Genomic DNA, 25,693 nt, shown 5'->3' with positions numbered 1-25,693 from the left:
GCTTTGAAAGGATCTGCCGCATATCCTCCCATTCATGATTGAAGGTTGATATAAACCGGACAGGTCCGTCCTTAGTAATTTTTGGACGAGCCCTATTCCCTTGTAGGAGACCGCCGCGTGGAGTAGCCCACGCCCTGCGGTATCCGTTCTTAATGCACCGGTTGGAATAACCACGTGCAGCGAATCTGGATTTAAGATCAGAGGCTTGTGCCTCAAATTTTGCATCAGACGAGCAGATCCGCCTCATCCGGAGGAACTGTCCGACCGGGACAGCCCTGATAGTAGAAGCAATGTGAGCTGAAGACGCATGAATCAAGGAATTCACAGATGTCGGTTTACGGTAAACATCGGTTTGAATGGACCTATCAGCATCCACCTCAAAGCTGACGTCTAAAAAATTTACTTTTTTGACATCATAATTATAAGTCAAGAAGATGTTACGAGAATTCTGATTCAGCGTCTCCATAAATTCCCCGAGCTGCCGCACCGTCCCGTCCCACAGAAAGAAAATATCATCGATATATCTATGCCAGCACAGCACATGGGAAGCGGCCCGCGGGCCCTCGTCGCTAAAAATAAATCTCTCCCAGGAGCCCAGGAAGAGATTTGCGTACGAGGGCGCACAGGCCGCGCCCATGGCTGTGCCGCGCTTCTGTAGATAGAACTGATCTTTGTAAACAAAAAAATTGTGGGTAAGAACGTAGTGCAGCAGCTCGAGGATAAACTCACATAGGGGGCCGTCGCGGTCGGAGGCCTCCAGGAAGAGGCGGACCGCATCGATGCCATGTTGATGATCAATGCAGGTGTACAGGCTCTCCACGTCGGCGGTCACCATCAGGGTATCATGGTCCACAAAAATGCCATTGACCCTCGCCAGGGCGTCCGTTGTATCGCGTACATATGATGGTAAAATCTCCACTAGGGGCTTAAGATAGAAATCAATAAATTGGCATATGGGGTTACAGAGTCCCCCAATTCCCGATACAATGGGACGCCCCGGAGGGTCGAGGGCATTTTTGTGGATCTTAGGAAGCAGGTAGAAAGTGGGCACCTTAGGATATTGCACAGTCAGGCCCTCCAACACCTGTTTTGTAATAATATCTTTATCAAGAGCTCGAACCAAAATGCCCTGGAGACTGAGAGAGAAAGAGGCCAGAGGATTGTAGGATAGTCTGGAATATGTATCGAGGTCCCTCAACTGTCTGAGGGCCTCACGTTCGTATTTATCCTGGGGCCAGATCACAATATCCTGAGACATGTAACATTCTTATTTTTTAGCTGATGGAGCTATTTTATGGCTCATTGTGGGGTTCGAAGACATATTTATTAATATCATTTGGGGATAAGTGTGTCTTTTTCACTGCTTATTACACCATTTTTTGTGGAATTGAGGTGACCAAAAAAAACGTCATTTTGACTTTCTTGAATTTCATTGTTCACAGTGTTTACTGATTGGGCTAATATTTTTTATATATTTTGATAGATTGGATTTTTCTGAAATCGGCGATACCAAATATGTGCATTTTTATATAGATTTATTTTCAATGGGTGAAAAGGAGGGTGATTTAAACTTTTAGTTTTTGATGTTTTTTTAAACTTTTTTTTACTTTTCACTATTATTGTTAGCCTCCTTAGGGGACTTGAAGACGCAATCGTCCTATCGCTGCATGTAGCAAAAATCACGGTCTCTTTGGAAGTCTGCCCTGTTTCCTTAGACATCTGGACAGTTTCACATGAGCTCCATAGTGACAGGCACAAGGGTCATTGGCTCACCCCTGGCTGTCATGACAACCCACTGGCGACCCATGATCACATCACGGGTGGGCATGTGGGCAGAGAGAATGACGCAAACGCATGCCACCACATGTTAAATACTATTGTTAGAGATTTAGAGCTGCATTTAACAGGAGGAGCACTGCACTCCACAACACTAAGTTCTTAAAGGGAATTTGTCAGCAGAATTTCACCTCCAAACTATTTATTTGTGCATTTAGCTCTTTCAAAGACAAGTCCAGCAATACATTTACATGGCCAGTCCAGTCTTGTGTTATTGAGAAATCAGCATTTGAGATGATATACAAATGCGAATGTAGATCTGAAACCTTGGTCACTCCAGTGCTCCCTCTTCCCGCTTGACTGACGGCTCCTTTGCCTGAAGTGACACAACATAAACAAAGTTTAACTTGATGAAATATATGAATAGCAATACGGCTTCTGAGTACTAGGAAAAAATGAGACACTTAGCACATAATTTGGCCAATTCATGCATGCCCATCAACCAACGTCAAGGTGGTCTCAAAACTGATGGGTCCCTATATATCTAATATGAATACCTCTCTCAGGCTGAAGTCTGAATTCCTGGGTGAATGTGGATGCCTCTCTCAGCAAAGCCTGCATTTATGGGTAGGTCGGATCTAGCTGTAATTAAAGCCACCACATGTAGATGGGCGGAGTGCTCGGTCACACAACGTAGTGGCTGTCCGTGAAGCAAAAGGAGGCAGTGCTGTGTTCCTGTGCATAGAGCTGGAGTGACCGAGGTGTCAGATCTGCAGTCTCATTTACATATTAGTTCAATCACTGATTTCTCAGTAATGGAGGCATGGACTGGTCATGGAAAGGTGTTGCTGGGCTGGCCTTTGAAAGAGTTACATGTGCATATAAATAATTTTGAGGGGGAAAAAAGGATTACAAGTTTCCTTTAAGAAAAAACTATAAGTTATATTTCATGAGGAATAGAATAATTATCTAAAAAAAACATGTCAGGACTGGTGAATGATCATCTTTAGTGTATTGAATATGGTGGCCTATTAGAGATTGCCAGTAACAGGGCTTTGAAAAGGTTAATTTGAAGTGGATTCAAAAAGAGGCACTTCTGTTCTGTCCATTACTGCTGCTAACACCGCTCTTCACTGCTTGGCCTGCAGATTACAACGTCATGCATTAAAGAATGTATGACTTCCACCGCACGTCATGTCAGCATACAATGCTATCTACTGTCTAGTTTCCACAGCAATGTGCATGTTTGTCCTAACACGTTGGTGTGTGATCCTCGATACATCTCAGGGACTTTGTGCTCAGCCTCACATTTTTCTTTCCACGTACAGTAGTTCAAGAGCCAGGACTGCAATGGCTTCAATTAAATATACATCAGTCGCAAAACGTGTCCAAGTTTTCGGAAAATAGAGGTCATTCCTTACAAGTGCATGGCCTGAGAGGGTCTATTGTAGCCCAGTGTCTTTAATTAATAATTTCAGCAGAATAAAACAATCTGATTTTTCCTTAGCAGCTGTAACTGTTGCCACAACATGCGACTGTAAAGAGCACAGATTAAAAATGAACACTACCTTTAAAAGGATAACAACTATCAGAACTTAAAAGTAAAAACATAAGAATTTTTTGGCCAATAAAAAATTCACAAGTCCATCTAGAAGGGCTTGGTATGGAATTAGATTCAATTCTCAAATAATGAGCAATTCAAAAAGATTACCACCCACCAATCACTACAGCAAGCATGCAACGAATTCATACCAGTGTACATCCATGCCATTTAGTCACATAAGCTTTGGACTTTTTTTCGGGTGCACAACAATTTGTACTGTTCATTTTCCCATTTGATGTATAGATATTTAAAAGTGTTTTCCCATGAACAAAGTTAAAGTGAACCTGTCATCAGGATTTGGCTTAGTAAACTACAGACAGTGTCAGGTCGGCACCATTACACAGATTAAGATGATACCTTGGGTGATGAAATCCGTCTTGTGGTTGTTGTTTATTCTGTATTTGTAGTTTTCAGTTAATGATATGGTCGTGCTTCGGGGCGGCCTTCATGTGGTGTGATGCTTACATATTCATCTGTATGGGCTTATGACAGGTCACTGATCATTAACTGGCCTGTCCCCTATTTTACATACTGGATATACTATTGTGGGTTTACGAGAAAAAAAAATCAACTTCATCAAAATGGCACTGGCGCCTGCACTGTAACATGATACATGCCTAATGTGCCTATATGCATTCATGCTTTATTCCTACAGTATCCTACTGTATCGTGGGGTTAAAAAAAAACATTTTCATTAAAATGGCGCCTGAATAGTAGCATCTATCAGAACGCGATAGTTGATGTGCAGGCCATTTTGATGAAGATAGCTTTTTTTGTCCCACAATAGTATATGCAGTATATAGGCAGCTGCCGCCGATGCAGTTTGGCTAGAGAAGAAAAAATTTGGCTCCATCAAAATGGCACTGGCGGCGCCTGTACAATAGCATCTATTGGGATGCGATAGATGCTACTGTGCAAATGCTGCCGCCGGTGCCGTTTTGATGAAGATAACTTTTTTAATCCCACAATAGTATATGCAGTATGTAAAATTAGGGGGCAGGTCAGTGAAGGATCAGTGACCTGTCATAAGCCAATACTGACGCATATGTAAGAGAGACCACATGCAGACCCCCCACAAGCCGAACTGGTGCACAAGAATCTCATTAACTGAAAACTACAAATAAAAATTAAACAACAACCACAAGACGGATTTTATCACCCCAGGTATCATTATAATCAGTATAACGGCGCCAACCTGACAGTGTTAGTAGTTTACTTATCAAAAGCCTGGTGACAGGTTCACTTTAATGTTGAAATTGGATTTAATCAATACATCCAGGAATAATAATAAGTTCTGCAATAGGATGTGTTTAAATAAAATGTTCTTGTGCTGAGATAATCTTATAAATGTGTTATGATCAGACCATATCCCTGTACGGTCAGACACAGCCATTACACAGTACACAGCAGGGGAACATTTATAGGATTAACAGAGCACAGGGATATTTCTTTAACCCCTTTACCCCCAAGGGTGGTTTGCACGTTAATGACCGGGCCAATTTTTACAATTCTGACCACTGTCCCTTTATGAGGTTATAACTCTGGAACGCTTCAATGGATCCTGGTGATTCTGACATTGTTTTCTCGTGACATATTGTACTTCATGACAATGGTAAAAATTCTTTGATAGTACCTGCGTTTATTTGTGAAAAAAACAGAAATTTGGCGAAAATTATGAAAATTTCGCAATTTTCCAACTTTGAATTTTTATGCAATTAAATCACAGAGATATGTCACACAAAATACTTAATAAGTAACATTTCCCACATGTCTACTTTACATCAGCACAATTTTGGAACCAAAATTTTTTTTTGTTAGGGAGTTATAAGGGTTAAAAGTTGACCAGCAATTTCTCATTTCTACAACACCATTTTATTTTAGGGACCACATCTCATTTGAAGTCATTTTGAGGGGTCTATATGATAGAAAATACCCAAGTGTGACACCATTCTAAAAACTACACCCCTCAAGGTGCTCAAAACCATATTCAAAAAGTTTATTAACCCTTCTGGTGCTTCACAGGAATTTTTTGAATGTTTAAATAAAAATGAACATTTAACTTTTTTTCACAAAAAATTTACTTCAGCTCCAATTTGTTTTATTTTACCAAGGGTAACAGGAGAAAATGGACCCCAAACATTGTTGTACAATTTGTCCTGAGTATGCCAATACCCCACATGTGGGGGTAAACCACTGTTTGGGCGGATGGGAGAGCTCGGAAAGGAAGGAGCGCCGTTTGACTTTTCAATGCAAAATTGACAGGAATTGAGATGGGACGCCATGTTGCGTTTGAAGAGCCACTGATGTGCCTAAACACTGAAACCCCCCACAAGTGACACCATTTTGGAAACTAGACCCCCTAAGGAACTTATCTAGAGGTGTGGTGAGCACTTTAACCCACCAAGTGCTTCACAGAAGTTTATAATGTAGAACAGTAAAAATAAAAAATCATATTTTTTCACAAAAATTATCTTTTCGCCCCCAATTTTTTATTTTCCCAAGGGTAAGAGAAGAAATTGGACCGCAAAAGTTGTTGTACAATTTGTCCTGAGTACGCTGATACCCCATATGTGGGGGTAAACCACTGTTTGGGCGGATGGGAGAGCTCGGAAGGGAAGGAGCGCCGTTTGACTTTTCAATTGACAGGAATTGAGATAGAACGCCATGTTGCGTTTGAAGAGCCACTGATGTGCCTAAACATTGAAACCCCCCACAAATGACACCATTTTGGAAAGTAGACCCCCTAAGGAACTTATCTAGAGGTGTGGTGAGCACTTTGACCCACCAAGTGCTTCACAGAAGTTTATAATGCAGAGCCGTAAAAATAAAACAAAATTTTTTTCCCACAAAAATTATTTTTTTAGCCCCCAGTTTTGTATTTTCCTGAGGGTAACAGGAGAAATTGGACCCCAAAATTTGTTGCCCAATTTGTCCTGAGTGCGATGATACACCATATGTGGGGGGAACCACTGTTTGGGCACATGGGAGGGCTCAGAAGGGAAGGAGTGCCATTTGAATGCAGACTTAGATGGAATGGTCTGCAGGTGTCACATTGCGTTTGCAGAGCCCCTAATGTACCTAAACAGTAGAAACCCCCCACAAGTGACACCATTTTGGAAAGTAGACCCCCTTAGGAACTTATCTAGATGTGTGCTGAGCGCTTTGACCCACCAAGGGCTTCACAGAAGTTTATAATGGAGAGCCGTAAAAATAAAACAAAAATTTTTTCCCACAAAAATTATTTTTTAGCCCCCAGTTTTGTATTTTCCCAAGGGTAACAGGAGAAATTCGACCCCACAATTTGTTGTCCAATTTGTCCTGAGTGCGCTGATACCCCATATGTGGGGGGGAACCACTGTTTGGGCGCATGGGAGGGCTCGGAAGGGAAGGAGCTCCATTTGGAATGAGGACTTAGATGGAATGGTCTGCAGGTGTCACATTGTACCTAATGTACCTAAACAGTAGAAACCTCCCACAAGTGACACCATTTTGGAAACTAGACCCCCTAAGGAACTCATCTAGATGTGTTGTGATAGCTTTGAACCCCCAAGTGTTTCACTACAGTTTGTAACGCAGAGCCGTGAAAATTAAAAAAAAAAATCTTTCCCCCCAAAATTATTTTTTAGCCCCCAGTTTTGTATTTTCCCGAGGGTAAGAGGAGAAATTCGACCCCAAAAGTTGTTGTCCAATTTGTCCTGAGTACGCTGATACCCCGTATGTTGGGGGAAACCACCGTTTGAGCGCATGGCAGAGCTCGGAAGGGAAGGAGCGCCATTTGGAATGCAGACTTAGATGGAATGGTCTGCAGACGTCACATTGCGTTTGCAGAACCCCTAATGTACCTAAACAGTAGAAACCCCCCACAAGTGACCCCATATTGTAAACTAGACCCCCCAGGGAACTAATCTAGATGTGTTGTGAGAACTTTGAACCCCCAAGTGTTTCACTACAGTTTATAACGCAGAGCCGTGAAAATAAAAAATCTTTTTTTTTCCCACAAAAAATGTTTTAGCCCCGAGTTTTGTATTTTCCCAAGGGTAACAGGAGAAATTGGACCCCAAAAGTTGTTGTCCTATTTGTCCTGAGTACGTTGATACCCCATATGTTGGGGTAAACCCCTGTTTGGGCACACGGGAGAGCTCGGAAGGGAAGAAGCACTGTTTTACTTTTTCAACGCAGAATTCGCTGGAATTGAGATCGGACGCAATGTCGCGTTTGGAGAGCCCCTGATGTGCCTAAACAGTGGAAACCCCACAATAATAACTGAAACCCTAATCCAAACACATCCCTAACCCTAGTCCCAACAGTAACCCTAACCACACCTCTAACCCAGACACACCCCTAACCCTAATCCCAACCCTATTCCCAACCGTAAATGTAATCTAAACCCTAACTGTAACTTTAGCCCCAACCCAAACTGTAGCCCTAGCCCTAACCCTAGCCCTAACCCTAATCCTAGCCCTAACCCTAGCCCTAACCCTAGCCCTAACCCTAGCCCTAACCCTAGCCCTAACCCTAACCCTAGCCCTAACCCTAGCCCTAACCCTAACCCTAGCCCTAACTCTAACCCTAGCCCTAATGGGAAAATGGAAATAAATACATTTTTTTAATTTTTCCCTAACTAAGGGGGTGATGAAGGGGGGTTTGATTTACTTTTATAGCGGGTTTTTTAGCGGATTTTTATGATTGGCAGCCGTCACACACTGAAAGACGCTTTTTATTGCAAAAAATATTTTTTGCGTTACCACATTTTGAGAGCTATAATTTTTCTATATTTTGGTCCACAGAGTCATGTGGGGTCTTGTTTTTTGCGGGACGAGTTGACGTTTTTTATTGGTAACATTTTCGGGCACGTGACATTTTTTGATCGCTTTTTATTCCGATTTTTGTGAGGCAGAATGACCAAAAACCAGCTATTCATGAATTTCTTTTGGGGGAGGCGTTTATACCGTTCCGCGTTTGGTAAAATTGATAAAGCAGTTTTATTCTTCGGGTCAGTACGATTACAGCGACACCTCATTTATATCATTTTTTTATGTTTTGGCGCTTTTATACGATAAAAACTATTTTATAGAAAAAATAATTATTTTGGCATCGCTTTATTCTCAGGACTATAACTTTTTTATTTTTTTGCTGATGATGCTGTATGGCGGCTCGTTTTTTGCGGGACAAGATGACGTTTTCAGCGGTACCATGGTTATTTATATCTGTCGTTTTGATCGCGTGTTATTCCACTTTTTGTTCGGCGGTATGATAATAAAGCGTTGTTTTTTGCCTCGTTTTTTTTTTTTTTTTTTCTTCTTACGGTGTTTACTGAAGGGGTTAACTCGTGGGCCAGTTTTATAGGTCGGGCCGTTACGGACGCGGCGATACTAAATATGTGTACTTTTATTGTTTTTTTTTTTTATTTAGATAAAGAAATGTATTTATGGGAATAATATTTTTTTTTTTTTCATTATTTTGGAATATTTTTTTTTATTTTTTTTTACACATTTGAAAATTTTTTTTTTTACTTTTTTACTTTGTCCCAGGGGGGGACATCACAGATCAGTGATCTGACAGTTTGCACAGCACTCTGTCAGATCACTGATCTGACATGCAGCGCTGCAGCCTTCACAGAGCCTGCTCTGAGCAGGCTCTGTGAAGCCACCTCCCTCCCTGCAGGACCCGGATCCGCGGCCATCTTGGATCCGGGGCTCGAGCAGGGAGGGAGGGAGGTAAGACCCTCGCAGCAACGCGATCACATCGCGTTGCTGCGGGGGGCTCAGGGAAGCCCGCAGGGAGCCCCCTCCCTGCGCGGTGCTTCCCTGCACCGCCGGCACATCGCGATCATCTTTGATCGCGGTGTGCCAGGGGTTAATGTGCCGGGGGCGGTCCGTGACCGCTCCTGGCACATAGTGCCGGATGTCAGCTGCGATAGGCAGCTGACACCCGGCCGCGATCGGCCGCGCTCCCCCCGTGAGCACCGCCGATCGCGCTGGACGTACTATCCCGTCCATGGTCATAGGGGCCCACCCCACATGGACGGGATAGTACGTCCGATGTCAGAAAGGGGTTAAACACATCCAATTGTGGAAATTATTATTCCAAGATCTATTGATAAATGTACTTTATTTGTGGGAAAACCCCTTTAATCCCTGAACAACCAATGTCGTCCATGTACTTGTCAGCCGAGGATGAATGGAGAGGGCTCTCTGACAGTGACATTTACAGTGCACGTTGCAGGGGACGCATGGTTTCAACTGTCCTTTGCCGCTCCCGGAAGCGGCTGGGGTGCACATGGGTAGTCATGATGGTCGGGCGTCTGCTGAATACCCCCTCAAGCCTGTCATAACCGTACTAATGTAAGTGCCACCTTTTGGATGGTGTTCACAGGAAACCATGATTTGTGCTACGTACAGAAATACCGGGGTCTCAAAATAGACCATGATTTATGCTAGATGCAGCAGTACTATGGCATTGCTTTTTATAGAATAAGTGATTGGATAATTGCAGGTTCAAGTCCCCTAAAGGGACTAACAAAATACAGCAAAAAACGGGGAAAAAAGTTCTAAAAATTCTTTAAAAAATATATATTTTTTTTTTTTTATCACCAAACATTTTCTACATTTAAAATAAAAAGCTGAACAAATGTAAAAAAAAAACCACATGCAGTATCACCACTGCGTCCATAAAGGTCAGACCTATCAAAATATAAAATTTATTAACCCGATTGGCAAATGCTGTGAATAAAAAAAATAAAAATTAACGTGCCAGAATTTGAGTTCTTTAGCTTTTGTATTTCCCGCCTAGAGCATACACATAATTATTTTTCCACTATTTTTCCAATTATTTTATAGCTGCATGGATAAATGTTACCCCTTGGACCCTCCTCTATCTCAAAATTCCAAATCCCAGTCAACCTTGATATTCACTATTTTCTCACAGTTTGACTTCATCCACACCTATCATCTGGCAGGGAAAAATAGCAGGATTGATGCCTTTACCAGGTCCTTTGACCAATGTAATGCCTCTGCAGACACCCCCTGACATCTAATTGAAACTCTATATAGCATTGCTTTTTTCTTTATACCACCTCACCACCAAAAGAACATTGTGTCATCTCAAAAGCACTATAATAGAAGAAGGTCTTAACTTGGGCCTAGTCTTCTCTTCTCCTATGGTCACCCAGGAATTAAAAGAAGTTTTGGATTCCTATCCCATTTCTATTAGTGGCCTAAATGGAAAAAAAGACACTAACAGAGAGCATGTGGTATCCAGTCCTGTGCACTGTCATGACCGCGTGAGAGGTGCTGTCCACAGCAGGAGTCAACTTGTAGACGAAGAGAAGACTCTCGACCAAACCCTTTGACAAAGGAAGATTTCCTAGAAGACTCAGAAACTGAATTCATGTAGGTGAAATCAGCTCAAGGAAGCAAACATATCCAATTTTCTTGATGGTAATTAGAGAAAATGTGTAGATATTCTTCTATAGATTGATTCTTTCAGTTTGCCCATTACTTTAAAGATTATAGGCAGAGGAGCAATTTAAGGAAATATTTTGATTCTTACAGAGTGAAGTCCAGAACCTGGATGTAAATTGCTCACCAATGTCAGACACTACTTGAGCTTGAATACCATGGATCTGAAACATTTATTTGATGAACACTTGAGCCAGCTGTAGAGCAGATGGAAGTAAAGGAACAAAATGAGACCTCTTGAAGAAACAGTCATCTATGACCCTAATGGTAGGTAACCTTGTGTCTCAGGAAGATATGTACTAAAGTCCGTACTCCATGGCTCATGTGTACGGGTAGAGACTGAAGAGGACCCCGTGGCACATGATGTGGAGATCTGAACTGTGCAGAATAAGGATAGGATGCCAATAGAAATGGGTAAGACATTACACTATGAAGGGTGGATTTGGCAGGGACAGCATTCGCCATATTAATACATTGAGTTCATAAACTTTGAGTCTGGTGTTTTATCTGATCACTTCTGTTAGCCAAACAAGATAATCATTTGTACATTAGCCAATTACGAGAACAGATTTTCTTCATATTGCTTTTTTCACCTATTATGCTTTAAATATAAATACTTTGTGATAGCTACGTAGTGTAAGCCAGGATCCGCCGCTCTATAGAGACACATTTGTAATGTTTAATAAAGGGCTACATTTACATACAGCAGCAGATACAATAACAAAATCATTTTAGTATGATACACACACTGATTTACCGCATGTTACTGTGCTGCAAACAGATTTTATTTACAATAACACGTAGCAACATCTTACTTTTTTCCAAAGGAAATGGTGAGGCATCTTCGGAAAAAAAAAAAAACTGATGTTCTTGATTTTAAGAGCGGGGTCACCTGTTTATATTAACTTTCCAGTAAAGATGTCCACAGCTCCGAGGAGTACAGCAGAAAGTAAAAGATTATGAAAATACAGTATAATGTATCATTTGCTTTTACACTGAACGAATCCTTATTAAGTTACAAAACATATGGTAAAAAAAAAATCGAAGCAAGAAACATTGAGATTTAAATTACTACAAGAGCAAGTAGCAAAGGCCTGAAGAAATATTGACAGCACCTGGGAACGGATGACTGTGCCATCAAGAGTGGGCTAATATGCCTTAGGCTACTTTCACACATCAGGTTTTTTCATTCCGGCTGATTACAGCTCTTTTGTGAAAAACCGAAACCGGCAAAAATAAAAACCGGAACCAGTTTTTCCCCTTTGACTTGTATTAGCGCCGGATTGCGCAGCGCTCCTTCTCTTCTGTTTTTTCCGGATCTGGCGAAAATTTCGATTCCGGTGTCTGGAGAAAATGACTACTGTAACATTTTTTGTCTGCGGCGAAAAAGCCGAAAGGTCCGGATCCGGCTCTTCCGGCTTTTTGCTACAATGCATGTTTATGGACGCCGGAATGCGCCGGATCCGGAAAAAGGTGGATCCGGCAGCCTGATCCAGTTTTTTAATCTGAGCATGCTCAGAACCTATAGGGCTGCCCCCAGGACACATATATAAAACAGTGCCAATGAGGGCCTCACTCATTTCCAGCCATACTGCAAGAGAGCCAACACCCTGCTACACCCTGCCTTCCAGCAAGAGCCTAGCCTAGAGCAGACGCATGATGCGTTGTCTCTCTCGCTCCTTCCCCAGAACAATTGCTTTCAAGCGATTCGCGTCCACAATGAAATTCATGTTGTTCTGCAGAATCTTCGCAATAACGACATCCATCTTTCTCTCCAAACACTTGCTCCTCTCCAACCTGTGACTGATGGGCTGTAGGAAGACTGTATATAGAGTTTTGAGGGGGCCAATAACATTTTAGAGCCTCCCAGGGGCGCTCTTAAAAACCGGATCCGTCAAAAACCGAATGGAAAACCGGACGAAACGGATGTCAACCGGATGGGACGGATCCGGTTTCTCGCCGTCCGGATCTGGCTGAAATCCGGATCCGTCCCATCTGGTTTTCACAAATTATTGAATCGGCATGCGGCGAAAAAACTGATGTGTGAAACTAGACTTAGTTACCAATTTTACTAGTCAGAAAGCTCTTATCAACGCTCCAAGGTTTAGGTATATAGTCAGTCATTGTGTTTTGCATCTACTACATTTTCATGTATTATATATCCATGTGCAAAAAATACTGTATGCAATACCTAATACACCGCAACTCACATTGATCTTTCCTATAAAGGGACCCTCTTATCAGATTCTTGCTGACCAAACCGCAGACAGTACAAATCAGAGTCTGGTTGTGCGATACTTTACTTACTACAAAGTAAGGTTGTGCGAAAATTTAGCGACTTTTGCCATTTTCACAACAGTTTTGACCAGCTCTTCTAAAATGGTTGGAGTTAGGGCAGGACAGGGGCGGGACAGGGCGATATTTAATTGAATACAAGAACAGCTTTCAAAATTTTGACAAGACTGAATGTGACAGAACATTTTTTAACCCCTTCAAGTCGCGGCCCTTTTTCGTTTTTGCGTTTTCATTTTTCACTTCCCTCCTTCCCAGAGCCATAGCTTTTTTAGTTTTCCGTCAATATGGTCATGTGAGGGCTTATTTTTTGCGGGACGAGTTGTACTTTCCAACGGCATCATTGGTTTTACTATGTCTTTTACTAGAAAACGGGAAAAAAATTCCAAGTGCGGTGAAATTGCAAAAAAAGTGCAATCCCACACTTGTTTTTTGTTTGGCTTTTTTGCTAGGTTCATTAAATGCTAAAACTAACCTGCCAATGTGATTCTCCAGGTCATTACGAGTTCACAGACATCTAACATGTCTAGGTTATTTTTTATCCAAGGGGTGAAAAAAAATGCAAAACTTTGCTTAAAAAAAAAAAAAAAAAAAAAAAAAGTGCCATTTTCCGATACCCGAAGCGTCTCCATTTTTCGTGATCTGGGGTCAGGTGAGGGCTTATTTTTTGCGTGCCGAGCTGACGTTTTTAATGATACCATTTCGGTGCCGATACGTTCTTTTGATCGCCCGTTATTGCATTTTAATGCAATGTCGCGGCGACCAAAAAACGTAATTCTGGCGTTTTCGGATTTTTTTCTCGCTACGCTGTTTAGCGATCACGTTAATGCTTTTTTTTATTGATAGATCGGGCGATTCTGAACGCGGCGATACCAAATACGTGTAGGTTTGTTGTTTTTAATTGTTTTATTTATGATGGGGCGAAAGGGGGGTGATTTAAACTTTTATATTTTTAACTAGATTGTGGCCCGATTCTAATGCATCGGGTATTCTAGAATATGCATGTCCCCGTAGTATATGGACAATGATGATTCCAGAATTCGCGGCAGACTGTGCCCGTCGCTGATTGGTCGAGGCAACCTTTATGACATCATCGTCGCCATGGCAACCATTATGACATCTACGTCGATACTGTGCCCGTCGCTGAATCAGAAACGTGGGATTTCTACGTCCTTTATGACATCATCGTCGCTGTGCCCGTTGCTGATTGGTCGAGGCCTGGCGGCCTCGACCAATCAGAGATGCGGGATATCTACGTCCTTTATGACATCATTGTCGCTGTGCTCGTCGCTGATTGGTCGAGGCCTGGCTGTCCCGGATTTCCAGGACAGACAGACAGACAGACGGAAAAACCCTTAGACAATTATATATATATATATTTTTTTTTCATATTTTTAAAAACATTTTTTTTTTACTTGTGCCATGCTTCAATAGCCTCCATGGGAGGATAGAAGCTGGCATAGCCTGATCGGCTCTGCTACATAGCAGCAATCATCAGATCGCTGCTATGTAGCAGAAATGCAGGTGTGCTGTGAGAGCCAACCACAGGGGGGCGCTCACAGCAGGCCTGAATCAGTAACCATAGAGGTCTCAAGGACCTCTATGGTTACTTTCCTGATGCATCGCCGACCCCCAATCATGTGACGGGGGTCGGCGATGACATCATTTCCGGCCGCCCGGCCGGAAGCGCCGGTTAAATGCCGCTGTCTGCGTTTGACAGCGGCATTTAACAGGTTAATAGCAGCGGGTGAATAGCGATTTCACCCGCCTCTATTGCGCGCACATGTCAGCTGTACAAAACAACTGACATGTCGCGACTTTGATGTGGGCTCAACGCCGGAGCCCACATCAAAGGGGGAGACACGGCATGCGCCGTACTATTACTGCGCATGTCGTGAAAGGGTTAACCCATCATTTTTCTCTCTTCCATTATGTCTATGACATCACATGATTAAAATCTCATTAGCTGAATCCTTCTAAGCTCTATGTAGAAACAGGAGGTCAATTTTCCTTGTATGAGTAACTGCAAAAGTCCCTGGCAGTGGAATGGGGGAGCAGCTGGGTCAGGAGTTGAAAAGGCGAATGATAAATATAAAAATGTAAGGAAAAGACACTTCCTCTTTCTACATAGAGCAAAATAAAGAGAAGAATTAGCTGGGTAGAAAGGGAAAATGAGTAATTGTAAGTACACAGTGCTGTATAATATGACAACTGCAATATATTAAGAAGATAAAAACGGTGATAGGAGTGCGTCTTTAAAAATCATAAACATCATACAGATGTAGTACTTATTGATGTGGGGTGTACTGAATTCTACACCAACAAATCTGAGCAAAACTGAATACCGTATTTTGTAATGAAAGTTACATTAATAATCTTACTTTCATGTTAGGAGTTAAAAAATGTTCTATGAAACTCAGTCTTGCCAAAATGTTGGAAATTGTTCTTGTGTACAGTTAGATATTGATTAAAATTTAACTTTTCAAAAGAGTGCACTCATTTATGTTGAGCACTGTATATACATAAAATGTTAACATTTCTTTGTATCTGTATCTGTGGATTTAATATTGACTTCCAGGATTGCTATTTCCTATTTGTATAGTTGTGGGTGCACAATTTATCACTTCATTTTATGGATTTTGTCATTCTTACAGCTATAGCCACAGTATTCTACTGAGGCAATTTTTCTGTAACGCCGCCTGTGTGCCTTCTTTTTTTTAACTAATCCCTGTAAAGCTTCTTATAGTTACCTGGGGAATCAGGACACCACGGCAATCTACTGTGAGTCTTCTAAAAGCTACTTTATTTCCAACACCTCACTTGGTCTCCCATGTAATCGAGACGCCGACTGTCGCTACATAACATGCGATATTACCAGCTCTGCTGATTTGCTGACAATTAGGCCATGTTCACACCATCCTTTTTTTAATGCGGAATCGCCGCGATTTTCCCGCTGCGGGTCCGCAGCTGTTTTCCATGCAGTGTACATTACAATGTACCCTATGGAAAACAGGAACTGCTGTGCCCACATTGCAGAAAATCCCGAAAAAAGCCGCGCTGAATAGCTGCGGTAAAAAAGAAGTACCATGTCACTTTTTTTTGCGGAACTGCAGCGGTTCTGCACCCATAGACCTCCATTGTGAGGTCAAACCCGCAGTAAAACCCGCAGATGAAAAAAATATCTGCGGGTTTTCTGCGGTTTGTGGTGCAGAACCGCTGCAGAGTGGCTGCCCCCCCGTGCCCCAATCCTACCCCCCCATGCTCCGATGCCACCCCCCCCCGTGCCCTCATCTCACCCCCTTATACTTACCCGTCCTCCCGGTGTCCGTCCGTCCGTCTTCTCCCTGGGCGCCGCCATCTTCCAAAATGGCGGGCGCATGCGCAGTGCGCCCGCCGAATCTGCCGGCCGGCAGATTCGTTCCAAAGTGCATTTTGATCACTGAGATATAATCTATCTCAGTGATCAAAATAAAAAAAATTGTAAATGACCCCCCCCCCCCCCCCCTTTGTCACCCCCATAGGTAGGGACAATAAAAAAATAAAGAATTTTTATTTTTTTCCACTAAGGTTAGAATAGGGGTCGGGTTAGGGGTAGGGTTAGGGGTAGGGTTAGGGTATTTTCAGCCATTTTAACCCTAAAAACTTCCTAGAAAACACACAGACTCTGTATAGGAAACTGCATTAAAAAACGCATCAAAAAACGCATCAAAAAACGCACCAAAAACGCATCAAAAAAGGACCTGCGTTTTCTGCCAAGAGCTGCGGTTTTTAGTCCTGAAAAAAAGGAGGGAAATCAGGAACGTGTGAACATAGCCTTACACCTCCTATAAGAGAGCCCGCTATTTTATGCTTAGGACTAGAGATGAGCGAGTGTACTCGTTGCTCGGGTTTTCTCGAGCACGCTAGGGTGATCTCCGAGTATTTGTTATTGTTCGGAGATTAAGTTTCCATCGCCTCAGTTGAATGATTTACAGCTACTAGACAGCTTGATTACATGTGGGGATTCCCTAGCAACCAGGCAACCCCCACATGTACTCAGCCTGGCTAGTAGCTGTAAATCATTCAACTGAGGTGATGGAAACTTAATCTCCAAAACAAATACTCGGATACCACCCGAGCAACGAGTACACTGGCTCATCACTACTTAGGACCTATTGGTTATCTATCATCTACTGTCAGGTAACTCCTCTTTACACACATTGTATCTTCATATAGATCACATACTGTATTACATGCAAAATCTATTTGGTCTTTGTGTAGTTATACGGTATTTAGTTTATGGACTGTGTACTCTTCCTCCTCTTCAGACTCGCCCCTCTCCGCCCCTGTTTTTCTGGCGCCCATTCTCTTTTTAAATTACTTTCTCTTACCTATACAGAGAAATACGGCTTTAAAATGTCTGGTGTTTTTGACCACTTTATTTTAAAAAAAAAATGAATACATCCGAAATGACTACTAGTGAATTTAACCCCTTCATGAAGGAGCCAATTTCCATTCCATTCTTCCCCCCCCCCCCCCCCCCCTTCTTCCCAGAGCCATAACTTTTTTATTTTTCTGTCCAGATTAGACACATGCGTCCTTGGTTTTGCCAGGACGAGTTATAAGTTTGATTGACACCATTCATTTTACCAAATAACACACTGAAAAAATGGGCAATAAATACCAAATGTGGTGAAATTGTGAAAAAAAAAACCACAATCCCGACATTGCTTTTCAGGAATTGTTTCTACGGTGTACATTTTGTGGTATAATTGACTACACAGTTTGATTCTCCTCATCAATACGATTACGACGATACCCAACATGTCGTCATTTTTATTATTTCAGTATTTTAAAAAAATCAGATATTTGCAAAAAAAAAAAAAACATTTTCTGAGGCCTGTAACATTTTTTATTTTTCGGCCATGGAGCTGTGTTTTGGCTTACTTTTTGTGGGGTGAGACGACGTTTTTATTAATGCTACACTTCGAACCAAATGATGGGTCGATTACCGAAGAGATCCATAATAAAAATTTGACTTTATTAATGATCAATTAAAACATGATAGTAAAATAAGCAGAGATGTCACAATAGGGGACGCTTGGAGGTGGCACTCAAAAACCAAATCAATATATTTACAATTAAATTTGTAACAGCTTCATGATGCCATAAGGAGCCACAAATGATTAGAATGAATGCGGTGATATACACTTCCATAAACTGTCACTCACTAAGCAAACAATAAATTACTATTAGAGTGCAAAAATTTAGACCATGAAAATACAGCGACACGCTTGTTAAGTAAAAGGTATGTCAATTTGTTGCTGTCCTCATGAATTGCTTTTGCCACTGTGTAGATAAATCAATAGAGACTACAGCTCCTAACACTAAGAAATTACAATTGGCACCTAGGAGAGACGCATAGGCATAAATACTAACAAAGTGCTTACTGCTCGATTCTATTTACCTGGTTGAAATCAACCGGTGTGAGCGCCACTGTCTGAGGTCAACTCGGTGTTCCCTCATCCCGACGCGCGTTTCGCCGCCAGCTTCTTCTGGGGGTGCCGGATTTTCAGATAATAATCAAATAATCTACAGCATGCCAATTCTCTGTGCGTTTTTTGCATTTTTCACTACTGACTTTACTCAAATCAGTTAAAAGGGCAGGGCAAAAATGCACCAAAAACATATTAAAAATGTATTAAAAAAAAACAAAAAAGGCATTTTCCAGCTGCGTTTTCCTACAATGATATGCAGAAATGATGTAGAAATGTCTCAATCCATTTATTCAACGTGTGCACATAGCCTAACACTACAGCTTCATTCACTTTAAAGTCCTTCGCTATAATACGACGGAGTGTACACACGCGTAAAGAGGAACCAATCTTCTCTCCTCATGGACACTGCACAGCACGCACTTAGTGGAGACACATCTTTTTATCCATTAACGCGTTAACCTTACAAGAAATTTTATGTTTGACTTCATGAGCTGCAAGTGGCTTCAGGTGATTTTGCTGTTTGTTCTAAGATTTTTAGTATTCTTGATTGATCCCATTTTTATTTCCTTATTAATGTGTCTAACAGAGATTAAAAACTCATCATACATACCGCATATAGAGATAAAAAGACAGAGAAAGACATAATCAAATTTTACCACCCAAAATCTAATACTGTTTGCTTAATCCGATTTCTATGGGGATGCGGATTAATGTGAATGGTGGCAAATTTTGTACCTCACTATGGAACATGTTAGTGCTGAGTAAGCAGTAGAAAAATAAGCATTAATTTACCCACTGCAGTAATGTGTTTAGCAATTACAATTAAAGGGGTATCCCCATCTCCAAGATCCTAAACAAGTGTTCCCCAACAGGTCATGTTTTTAGGATTTCCTTAGTATTGCCCAGGTGACAATTGCATCACCTGTGAAATACTAAGGAAATCCTAAAAACGTGCCCTGTTGAGGATTGGAGTTGGGGAACACTGTCCTAACCCAATATTTAGTAGGTAGCGATGAGCAAGTGTACTCGTTGCACGGGTGGTCTCCGGGTATTTGTAAGTGCTCGGAGATTTAGTTTTCGTTGTCACAGCTGAATGATTTACAGCTGATAGACAGCTTGAATACATGTGGGGATTCTCTAGCAACCAGGTAGCCCCCACATGTACTCAGGCTGGCTAGCAGCCGTAAATCATGCAGCTGCGCCAACAAAAACTAAATATCCGAGCAGTTACAAATACTTGGAGACCCCCTGAGCAATGCGTATACTCGCTCATCACTAGTTGTAGGTGTAAAATTAATAATATTAGCAAATACTTCCAATTAGAAAAGTAGTACAGTTTTTCCAATTCGCTATGCCGCTTACCCCATGAGCAGGGCATTGAAGCTAACACTGACAGCTAATTAACTGTCACTATATATGAGTAGTTGTAACCATGGATACCTAAGCTATTGCAATGCCTGCACATGGGGTAAGGCTCATAGCTGATCAGAAGAACTATATTACATTTCTAATTAGAGGTATTTACTTATTTTATTTTTATTACACCTACTACATATTGGGATAGGAACTTGGAGATGGGCTTACCCCTTGAACATTTGTAAACGTATTCTATTGGTGTCCAGTGTTGTGCTCCACAAAAATACAAAGACAATAAACTAATATATAGATTGTCAATCACATTCCATAGATTAAGTATAGAAAGAGCCCGGCCGAGCTCACACACTGAAATCTTCTCCTGACTACACTGAAGTACTCACCAGTATCCTCTGATAACCTACTGCCATTTACAAATCTGACAAAGGATCTATCTCTGACCACTTTCCCCTGCCATGCCTATGTGAGTGATGAGGAAAGTGCTTCTTGTCAATCCTTCATTCACAAGAACACAGGGGTCACATGCAGCTATCTATATTGTTGAAACAAGCAGCACTTATTCCCATACATATGTACAATGTACAACAAGAGCGGGCATGCCTGTGTGTACGCGGATGTCCTCCTCAGTAGTCCTCCATGACACTGCTATTCCTGTCTCCTGTCGTCAGTGCATGGACTGTCTTCTATTGGGTTGTAGAAGATATGGGGTTACTGGCATTCCTAGCACTGCAACGTTCTCTGCATGTGTTTCTCAAGAATTGGACATGACAGACAGAAACATGTTCCAACAATACAACAGCTTTTAGATGCTGAGGGAAGGAACAGAATCACACAGCGTGGAGTAAAAAAGCGGTGCTTACACCAACAGAAGAAATAAGAAGTGACTTTTTTCATTTAGGAATCCAGAAGATGACAACCCATGCCGTTATGTCCTATATAGCATACAGACATCAGAAAGGAGCATCTTCCACTCGGCCCTCCATAGACTAATATTGGCTGTACATACAGTGGCTTCCGAAAATATTCACCATCCATGGAGTTTTACCTATTTTGTTATATTACAACCTCTGTTTAAATATTTTTGAAATCTGATTTGTGTGTGATGCATCAGCACTAACTAGTCGAAGTTGATGAAGTGAGAAAAATATAGTTATAAATTAAATTTGTGAGATGAAATACCTAAAAATCGGCATGTACATATGTATTCACCTCTTTTGCGATGAAGCCCCTAAAAATTTCTGGTGCAAGCAATTACCTTCATAACTCACAAGCTCAGTGATAGGATGTCCACCTGTGTGCAATGCAAGAGTCATATGGTCTGTTTATCTTTTCTGAAAGGCCACAGAGCCGGCAACACCATTAAGCAGGAGGAACCACTAACCAAACATCATGAAGACCAATGAGATCTCCAAATAAGTCAGGGACAAAGATGTTGAGAAGTACAAGTCAGGGCTGAATTATAAAAAATATCCCAATCTCTGATGATCCCCCCTAGGGACATTAACTCCATTATCATCAAATGGAAAGAACATGATACCACAACAAACCTGCCAAGATAGGAGAGCCCACCAAAACTCTCAGCCCGGGCAAGGAGGACATTAATAATAGAGGCAAAAGTACCATAACCCTGAGTGAGCTGCAGAGTTCCCAAGCAGAGACTAGAGTATCTGTCCAATTAGCCATACACTCCATAGAGGTGGCTTTTATACAACAGTGGGGAGAAAAAAAAGCCTTTACTTAAACACAAAATTGTAAGACTCGTTTTGAGTTGGCCAACAGACATGTGGGAGACTCTCCAAATGTATTGAGGAAAGTGCTGTGGTCCAATGAGACCAAAACTTAACTTTTTGGCCACCAAGATGAACGCTATGTCTGGGGCCAAACCAATCCATCTCATCACCCCCAAAACACAATCCCCATAATGAAACATGGTGGTGGCAGCCTCATGCTGTGGGGATGTTTTTCGGCAGCGGGAACAGGGAAAATGGCCCGAGCACAGGGGAAGATGGATGGTGCAAAATACAGGGATATTTTTGAGCAAAACCTGTCTCAATCTGTCAGTGATTTGAGACTGGGATGGAGGTTCATACTGCTAAAGTAACACTCAAGTGGTTTAAGGGGAAATGTGTAAAAAATACCAAGGTGTTGAATACTTTTGCAAGCCACTGTAAATGTATAGCGTGGAGAAACACCACTTCCACAACAGCTGACCAATAAGGGAAAGAGAAGTATAGGACAGCAATATTCTGATCCCAGAAAAGGGGCCGGGGATCACGTGTTATACAACCGCATCAGAGCCCCAGGACTGCGAGTGCCGACACTGATGGAACAGGAGAGCAGTATATGCTTTTTTTAGTTTTATCCGTTAGATCAAGAAGGGGTTTCACAGTAGTGGATAATCCCTTTAATAGTAAACGTGAAAATAAGAAACTTTGTGACATATCTTCTCAGAGAAATTTGCTTCTTTCTCAACCAGGATTGATCTTTCATTCTCGATTCATGGGTAAAATCTGTTTGCAGATACAGGAGCTAAGAGCTGGAGCTTTTCAGATCCCAAAGAGGAGAAGGAAGAGGGAGGAGGTAGAGGAAGACACAGACATTCTGCTGCAAGTTCACCTGAAATGACAGTTCCATAGATCTTAATGAGCACCAACTGTCACCTTCTATATCAGTAATGGGAACATTTGTATTCACTGAAGACAAATTGTAATCAAGAATTGAACATTTTGAGGATGAACGATCAGTTCAGGAGAAAGAAGCAGATTTCAATAATAAAATATATTACAAAATGGATAATTTTCACATGTACTATTGATTTATAAGGAAAAAAAACCATGATGATTACTTTAATAAGAATTCCTCATTGTGTGCCGGAGAGATTAAAGGGGTCGGCCACTTTCAATTGTTAGTGAAGCTTTGTTCACAAACGGACCACCTCTTCTGTCCATACAATGGCCACTGGTGGAGGAGCGCGTGACTAGACCATCAGACTTCTCCAATAGAAAAGCTGTTCGAAGGAGGCTGATAGACAGGTCTTGTCAACAAGACAAAGTGGAAAACTTCTTTAAATATTTAAATGATATCTACCACAATGAATCATCAATTCTTTTTAAAGGCTGCATGTGGTGGTCTTGTACCACGATCCCTTGCCTCTGGACCTATATACCTGGCCTGATTGAGGAAGCAGCAGAAAAACCATGTCCTAAACTATCAGCGATATGTTTACTAGCTGACAAACCTATGAATATGCCTAAACCTATCTCCATATATTGACTTAGCTAGAAGAATCCATACACAATCTTGCAACTTCCAAATGGACAACGCTCAGCCTCCCGTTTCCTGGGGTTAAATCATTATGGAAAATGATTGCTTTTTGCTGCATATTACATCTCCATATACCCCTGTAATAGAAGCATTAGAGTATACATAACCATTAGATACAAAGGCCTATGTAGACATCACATGTCATGCGAACAGTTAAAAGCCATGCAGTAATTGACCCCAGCATGTTTAGGATCACTTGTATATGTGCGGGATGGGCCAAGCATTATGTTCTAGGGAATATTATGTAAGAATACATTCAGGGATAGTATTTAATTCTCCTCTACATTTACAGGATCGGAAAACTTTCCAGCTCTCAGCCTGTTTTCCAGATGCTCTGGGTACAATGATCCCCCTATCAGGAAGCTTCCTGTTGAGGCATGTCCCGGGAATAATAAACACATCTTCCACCAAGTTCTCACATGCCTGCTGGAAGCACATCTACCTTTTCCTTGTAATATAGAGTATGCTGTATATGGAAAAACCTATTAAGTAACCATTTATGATCCCGCTTTAGGACTCGCCATCTGATTCCTAACGGCAATATAATTGTGAGGATTAATATTGTAATTATGATGGTCTGCTCTTGTCATGTCGACCAAAGAGTTTATGTACAGGTAAAGTTCTGTCGATATCAAGTGCCAGCATTGGATGATTAGTAATGCGCTCCTATTGTAAAAAAAAATATAAAATAAAAAGTATGCTGCGCCATGTACCTTACATGTACCTTTATACAGAGTAGAATAGTGCAGCCTACTAATCCATACCACAAAAAAAAAAGGATACTGAAGTATATTGGCCAAATGAAAGTAAAAAATGCAGTGTTTGGGCCATTGTCAAGGATATAAAGCAGTATTGATATGTTGGCCATATGTATCGGGGGCGTCTGTGGGGTATATGCACAACAGAAAGGGGCAAGGTATTTTACCACTATTACACGCCTCAACAAAGTTTTTACATTTTTCATCTGCTATGTAGACAGCTAATAAAGCTTTGAGGATACAATCAGGTCCTGACAATTGAATGCCCTTGTGCACCACTGTCCACAGAAATAAATGGGACCACTGCATAATTCTATCCATCTTTATGGGAAGCAGATACACACCTGACATAAGGCCCTCATATACAGTGGGGAAAAAGTATTTAGTCAGCCACCAATTGTGCAAGTTCTCCCACTTATAAAGATGAGAGGCCTGTAATTGACATCATAGGTAGACCACAACTATGAGAGTCACAATGAGAAAACAAATCCGGAAAATCAATTTGTCTGATTTGGCAAGATTTATTTTGCAAATTATGGTGGAAACTAAGTATTTGGTCATTAACAAAAGTTCATCTCAATATTTTGTTATGGGTATGTGCACACGATGCGGAAAACGCTGCGGATCCACAGCTGCGCCACTGACGAAACCACCGCAAGTGGCGACACGCGTTGGGCTACGGCCCTCCCTTTGTTCTACGGCCCTCCCCTTGTTCTGGACTTTATTCCGGCTCCTGTGACTTCCAATATGACTGCTCACACTTTTCCTCAGCTTACCTGCCATCCATCGTAATGTATTTCCATCTTTTTTCTTTGTATCTGTGCTTGGGTTGGTTACGTTCAATGAGCAGTATCTGTAATGCTTCAACATGTGCTTGAGTTACTCTTTCTCTTTACAAACTATGCTATATAGCACAACCCAGTTACATTATGCACTTTAATTAGCATTATTACTATTTCAGGTGTGTTATAGTTGAACCTCTAATTGATATCTACTTTTTTGGTGTATTTTTGGTGATTTACCTTTTGCTAGCCCTCTGATACAGTGGTTATAGCATCAGTTTGCCGTACCAGGTGCCCGGATTAGTAATTGTGCTTGTTTTTGATAGCTATTTGGGGTCACATATACTAGTTCTGTGTATACTGTTGGAAAGAGCCTTTATTTCTGTCCTTTTTGTGGGGGGGGGGGGGGGGCATATCAATTTGAGATTTGTTTAAGTGTTTTTAAATGTTTTTATAGCAATGTTGAGTCTGTGTGCACACTTTAATAAAGTTTTCATGGTTTACAATTCCGGTGATCTCCTTATCAGCATGTCCTTTTTCTTTGTTTGTGCCTATCTAATGACTTTTTGCATGCTGTGGGATTGATCCCGATCTTAGATTTCACTTTGCTCTATGGTGCCCTCCATCTTTTCTATATAAAAGGTTTTACAGCTGCTTCTATAGAAAACCCCAGTTGTAAAACCGCAGTGAAATCGGCAGAAAAACCGCGGTAAATCCATGATAAATCTGCAGCAAAAACGCAGCGTTTTTACCCTGCAGATTTATCAAATCTGCTGCGGAAAAATCCGCAGTGGACCATTATACGTGTGCACATAGCCTATATATCCTTTGTTGGCAATGACAGAGG

General features: G+C 41.5%; 1 protein-coding gene across 5 annotated transcripts in view; it reads right to left on the bottom strand.

Annotated features, from left to right (window-relative positions):
• Positions 1-25,693, bottom strand: part of XRCC4 (X-ray repair cross complementing 4) — a 534,234-nt gene that overhangs the window by 347,914 nt on the left and 160,627 nt on the right. The window lies entirely within an intron of this gene.

Source organism: Ranitomeya imitator, chromosome 1 (genome assembly GCF_032444005.1).
Source record: "Ranitomeya imitator isolate aRanImi1 chromosome 1, aRanImi1.pri, whole genome shotgun sequence".
NCBI classification, from domain to species: Eukaryota; Metazoa; Chordata; class Amphibia; order Anura; family Dendrobatidae; genus Ranitomeya; species Ranitomeya imitator.
Note: the sequence above shows the minus strand (reverse complement) of the source record. Positions and strands in the feature narration are given on the sequence as shown.